This window comes from Hipposideros armiger, unplaced genomic scaffold (genome assembly GCF_001890085.2).
Source record: "Hipposideros armiger isolate ML-2016 unplaced genomic scaffold, ASM189008v1 scaffold_65, whole genome shotgun sequence".
Classification (NCBI taxonomy): domain Eukaryota; kingdom Metazoa; phylum Chordata; class Mammalia; order Chiroptera; family Hipposideridae; genus Hipposideros; species Hipposideros armiger.
Genome location: NW_017731415.1, coordinates 283671 through 290194, shown reverse-complemented (window position 1 = coordinate 290194; position 6524 = coordinate 283671). Strand labels below are relative to the sequence as shown.

The 6524-nt window shown below is 48.9% G+C and overlaps 1 protein-coding gene across 1 annotated transcript in view; it reads left to right on the top strand.

Annotated features, from left to right (window-relative positions):
- The first annotated feature begins 216 nt into the window (after nucleotides 1-216).
- COL14A1 (collagen type XIV alpha 1 chain) overlaps nucleotides 217-6524 on the top strand; it is a 222717-nt gene continuing 216409 nt past the window's right edge. Inside the window, exon 1 of the mRNA XM_019642088.1 lies at nucleotides 217-350. The gene's annotated coding sequence lies outside the window, so the exon portion shown is untranslated. The remainder of the gene's footprint in view (nucleotides 351-6524) is intronic.

The window sequence follows — 6524 nt, the reverse complement described above, 5'->3', positions numbered from 1 at the left end:
CTTAGGCTTGCCTCCCACCTCCCCAACCTCCGCCCCCTCCGCCACCTCCCGCTCTACAATTGGCCGCCGACTGGTCTTCCTTTTCTCTTATCTGATCCTCGGCGCCCAGCAGGAGGGAAGAGCTGGAGAGAAGGAGGCAGCTCCTGGCAACTGGGAGGGGGAGAGGGAGCGGGAGAGGGAGAGGGGAAGGGAGAGGGAGAGGGGGGGAGAGAGAGAAGCTAATTAAAGGGGGTTCAAGGCGGGAAGCAAGCTAGAGCCGTGCGCCGCCAAGAGCCAACTTGCGGTGGAACCTGGATCTTCCCTAGGCACCGAGAGGTCCCCAACCTGGGCTGGAACCCTGCCCTGCACAGGTCAGTTATCTACCTTTCTTCGCGTTGGCCTTGAAAACTTTGTGAGGAAGGGTAAGTGGAAAGGGAGAGCCACCTGCAGATGCAATGCAATTTCCTGGACCTTGTCTACGTGCGCGCCCTGGATGGCCCCGGGACCTTTGGGGTGGAATGGGACAGTGCACCCTGATGCCTCCTCGCGGGGGTCACTGCGCAGGGAGATTGGAGGCTCTCAGTGATGCGAATGCAAAAGACAGTGACGGTACCTTGTGTCGCTCCCCAGTACTTGTGTTCTGTGAGCGCGCGGCGGCAAGAAGCGGGTCCAGCTTCGAGACAGTGGCGACACCAGCATTTCCAAGTAGAAGGGGCTTAGTAAAAGCGTCAATCTGGTGAGCAAGAGGCTTAGGGATTTGTCTTGGAGGGCTGTTTATAAATAGAAAGCACGCTGTTTCTTATTTAGCTTGCATTTGGAGACGCTTGGGAGAGCAGTAGATGGAGAGACCATGGGGGCAATTCACCCAGCCACAGATTAGTGCCGGGGACCCGGCGCTAGACGCAAGGAGGGCAGCCAGGCAGAGCTCGTTGATAAGGAGGATATTGGCGGTAGACATGCTTCGATGCCTCTGAGTCAGGAAACCCAGATGCTTTGTGCGTTTTGCTTTGGGTTTCTGGACCCAGGAGGTTTCGACTTTAAGATGCACCACCAGGCTGTGTTGGAGGGTCCTCTCCGCCCCGGCTTATCCACTTCTCACCTTGCCCCATTTTACCCCTCTGGACCCTCTCTGCCTTAAGCCTCCTACCANCCAGGCACCACACTTGAGCAGGGACCTAGAAGCCCTTAGATGATGTAGGATGTCTTAGTTAATTTGGGCTTCTATAACAAAATACCACCAACCGGGGTGACTTACAAACAGAAATATATTTCTCACAGTTCCGGAGGCTGAAAATCTGAGCTCAGGGTACCACTCTGGTGGGGTGAGGGTTTTCTTAGGATACCAGATTTGTTGTGGCATTCTCACATGGTACAAGGGAAGCTCTCTTGGGCTTCTTGTATGAGGCACTAATCCCATTCATGAGGCTTCCACCCTGATGAATCTAGCATCTTCCCCAAACTTCCACCTCCTAATACCATAATCTTTGGGGTTTAGGATTTCAACACATGAATTGTGGGGAGACACAAACATTCAGGCCATAGCACAAGAGTTAACTCTTCAACTGCTGGATCAAAGGGAGATTTGGGGTGGCGGTCCCAGGAAAGAGATGGTGGGGGGGACATTCAGGTCTGTGGGGAGGCAGCTATTACCCACCGGTATGAAACTATTCAACATTTTAACAACGGGTACAGTTGAATTGGTGTGTTTCTGCTGGATGGTCGAGCTAGCTATGTGTGGATAGAAGGAGCTTTTTATTGTTCCTTCAGGTCTCATTGCTTGGGTGAATTGAGATAAAAATTCAGCAAACACTTTTCTCCTGCCCTTGTATCTCGCCACTTCATACTCACATTTGAGGGAGAAGTCTGGTGGAGTTTAGAGCTAACGCCCACAGTTGGCTAGAAGGTAATAGAAGACTCTGAATGACAGCCCCATCACAACTGTATCCAGTGGCGTGGAAGCCATTTCCTCAAAGAACTCAGAGCTCTGTTACCCCAGGGCGTGATACAAAGTATTTAGCAGCTGGTATGCAGGGACAACAATCAACTAGAAGGTACACCAAGCCTTGACTATGGGGCAGGAATCCGAAGTTTTCCTGCTGTGCTAGGGGGTAGCCTTTTGTTACCAGCTGAGCTGTTGCAAGATCAGGGCAAATACTGAGTCTCAAGAGTAAGGATGGGGGTAGTCAGCATGAAGGGGGAACATGGGAGCAGGGCGTGGGCCACGGCTATTGTTCACAGGTATGGCGTACTGTTGTAAGTTGGTGCCTGCTAACAGCTAAGTATGAACTCTCTGTTACCAAAAGAAGAGGGGGCGGGGGCAGGCGGTGTGGATCCTGGGCTGAGGAAAAGTCATAGCTTGTTGTTACAGAGGGGTTGGACTAGAACTGCAAATAATTCATGAAGCTGGAAACTATGGTTTGCTACAGAGTGTATGAGGAAATGCGTGGTGGTATTTTGGTTTTCACAATGGTTAGGAGATGGGGAGGGTGCTACTGGAATTTGGTGATGGAGTCAGCAATAATAAATGTCCTAATGACTGATGCAGTCATGCTGTTCTACCTATAACGCCAATAGTGCCTCTGTTGAGAAATATTGCCGTGATAATTTGCTGGAGGTGGCTGCTGATGAGAGTATAGCCATTATGCAATGGGCAGAAGGGGGATAGTCCCAATTTGGGTGATAGAGCTGCCATTTATTATTTATGATGCGTTAGGTCCATAAACACATCTGTTCTTTAACCTGCATAACTATCAGCGGAGATATAATTAACCCCTTCTTATACTCAAGGAATTAGGCTCAGAGAGGCAAAATAACCTCATCAAAGTGACATAGGCAAGGGGCAGAGCCGCTTCATTTCAGGTTTGAGTCCAAAGTCTTCCTGCAATGTTTCAGGGGACTGAGAGGAGGAGAGCAGCAGAGGGTGTGTGTGTGGAGTCCTTCCAGAAAAACAAGGTCAGAGTCATATCATAAATTCAGGTGAGACTAAGAAGAGCTGTTGAGTCCTGGAATCGATTGGTGTGGGAAGCTGGAATTTTTGGATATTTGAAAAGGCCCCAGATACTCACATGTTTGTTGAGATGTACGAGTAATTTTTCCTAGATTAAGGGGCGAGACCATTAGTGAGGTCTGGTCTTGTTTCAATGATTCAATTCTTAGTATTCTACCAGACTTCGAGGGCTGACCTAAGATAAGTGTTGAATAAACTCCCTTAAAAGGTCTGGAAATTCACACACAACTGCAACTTCATGGAAACTCATTGAAACCAGCCATTCGAATTCAACATTAACTGAAGTTTATCTACATTGAAAGTGCAATGCAAGAAGTCAAAAGTTAGAGGAAGGATGAGTTAGAATTAAAAAATAATATTTTCTAGCATTACAGAATCAATATACGTTATCGCATAGCTTTCTGTAGAACAAATATGCTTCTCTATCTGCTGTATATGGATTTTTGTACACTTACTTCACATTTTAAAATCATCCTATTCCTCATTTCCTATTTTCTATAATTCCGTTATAAATACGTTGTCTCCCTCTTTACCTAAAACTTTGTGCTAACAGGCCACTACCTCCTTCAAGGTAATTACAAGAAAAGCTAAGCTTATACTAGTCCTCTACATTTTGGTAAAAATAAAAGACATGAGTAGATTTTATTAGTGAAAGGGGGGAACCGAGTATGAGCGTAGTAGGTATTTGCATGGGGGAGGGGTGCAAAGGAAAGGAGATCTAACCAAAGTGGTAGGCGTCTCCAGGAATAAATACTGCATTTCAGGGATTCTGGAACCTGTGTGTCCATCTAGGGCGGATGAGGGTCTTTCCAGTTCCCGCCCTACCCCAAGCCCCAGCGCACACACCAGGTGGCGCTCGCAGCTTTGCAGTACGGCCTCTGGAACTTTTGGACTTTGAGCTTGTCGCCTAAAAAAAAGCTGCGCTGGCTGCCTGACCCCAGAGAATTGCATTCAGTGAAGCGCAGAAGCAAACCGGCGCCTTGCACGGACCCCGCCCTGAAGTGAGGCCAAGTTGGAAAGGGACCAGTAGACGCAGGGCGGCGGTGGGGCTGGAGTGGACCCTTTCCACTCCAACAGCAGGACTAGCGGGGAAGTTCAGAGTATAGGCAAAAGGACGCAAACACCATGCAAATTCTGGGAACGCAGAAGGAACTAACAACTGCTGGGACGGTTAGAAGGTCGCAAGGACCCCCTTGAAAGGTTTCAAACGCCACAGCTCCTCTTTCTGGATTCTCAGCTGGACATGATGGAATCAGGTTCAGGGACCTTTTAAGAGCACCACTTGCGCTTTCTCTTCTCTCCATCACCACCCTTTAGCGGTGGTGAAATGCCCTCTTTTCATGTTGCCAAGGCGTGAAAGCACGTTCTCACAAAAATGGGCTCTTGATAAATTCTCAGCTTCTATACCTCCCTCCTCAACATTTGTGTGCACGTAATAAGCTGGATTGTAAAGTACGCCGCGGGGCATCTGTTTGCGCGGTTCAAAAATGGGTAACGATGATGACTTTCTAAGGAGGCTTAGAGGGTGACAGTGCAGGGCCAGTCCCTAGAGACCCGGCACAGGGCTCTGGCCCGCTTCCGGTGCCTCACATCGCGGGGTGAGCCTCTCAGAGGGCGGCCTGCCTGGATCAGAACCACCAGGGTGTTGGATAACTGGCCTCAGCCCAGACCTATTGAGTCAGGATCTTTGTGAGTGGGGACGTGCAGGTTGGGAAGTCCAACCGCAGGAAACTGCTCACATTCTTCCTTTTCAATTTACAAAAATGTCCATTTCAGTACCCCCAGGTCATTCTCCTGCACACTGAAGTTTGAAGATCGCTGCTTTGGCGTTGTATAGCTCTTGTTTAGAATTGTTCGGAAAGGAAGGGGGAGGAGCGGAGGATGGGTAACACTTCCCAGTGGGCACAGGCCCCCGAGCGCAGGGTCCTTGGAAGGCACGGTTGGTCTTTGGGAATGGGGGAGTGAGCTCACAGCACCTGTGTACCGGAGGGCCCCTAACCCTCCAAAGCGAACGCAGGGGCTGGTTTCGCAGTCCCACACGAGCCCAGGTGGGAGTGGGGGGGCAAATGAGGCTCTCCCGGCACCTAACACTCAGCTGCACACCTGGGGCGGTAGCCAGGTCTGCCGGAGCGCGTGCGCGAAGCGGGGCGGGCGCCTCAGAGCATCTCCTNTTTCTAGTGATTTGGACAGAGGATTTAGCTCATTGCACCTCAGTTTCTTCATTTGTAAAGTGAAGGGATATCAAATATACTAAGAAAGAAGAAGACTTTTGGGAGTTAGGATTTCAACATATGAATCGTGGGGAGACACGGACATTCAGGCCACAGCACAAGGGTTACCTCTTCAATTGTGAGCATACACAAAGAGGGTGTCAAAAAAATGTATACACATTTTAAGAAAGGAAAAAGCTGTATTAAAATTGTAATAATATATACCAATAACAGAAGATGAATACAAGTCATGTTTAACTTCTGCAATTACAAGAGGTGCTCAAAGTGGTTGCCATCAGCATCCACACACTTCTGATTACAGCGAACAACTGCTTGGGCAACGTTGACCAAAGTGTCCACTTGTCTATATGTTTTTGGCATCCCCATATATTACCTCTTAGGCCTGCTCCAGCCCTATTATAAATGCTATGAATAGACCCTTTTATGCAGCACGCATACACTGACAGGGTGCTGTCACACATGAAAAACTTGGCTGCTTTCACAGTCCTGACTTTGATCTGGGCCATGGAGCAGAGAGGATAAGGAATGTCTTAATCACTGGTTCAAGAACATGAAAGGTGGCTGTGAGGAGAAGGGGGAATGTCAGCAACACAAAAGGTAGAATCAGACAATATGATTTTACCCTTTCGAGTGATTCTTACCTTGCAGAGCCAATGTGTTAAGATGGGATGGCGTACCTGAACGCACTTTGTAAAGTGAAAATCCTAGACAAGCATAGGACGTATGTTCAGAAAGATGTGTCAGTGCACTCTGGTGGGAAAAGCTCTGGCTTGGGAGTTAAGACACTTGTATTCTAGTGTTGACTTTGCTAGTTCTCCATAAGCTTGGACAGGCTCCCTCTGTCCTTAGTCCCAGCTTCAGGGTTGGTAAAGGGAAGACTGACTCTGTTGGGGTTGCTCCATTAGCAGGGAAATCAGACTTGGTGAAAATGGGGTAGCACGCAGAACGGAGACAAAAGCTCAGGAAGGGGCCGGCCGAGTGGCTCAGTTGATTAAGAGCTTGCTCAAGAGTGCAAGCTCTGAGCAACAGAGTCGTCGGTTCAATTCCCGGCCCGAGCTGAGCTGCCAACAGGTGGCAGGATGGCTCAGCTAAAAAAAAACCAACAAGCTCAGGAAGGACAGGAGCCAAACATGTTCTGGGGCCCTGGGCAGGGCTGATAATCAAAAGATTGAATGACAAGATGGTACAAGCACAGCCCAATTGGAAGGGGTGCCAGGCACCACACTTGAGCAGGGACCTAGAAGCCCTTAGATGATGTAGGATGTCTTAGTTAATTTGGGCTTCTATAACAAAATACCACCAACCGG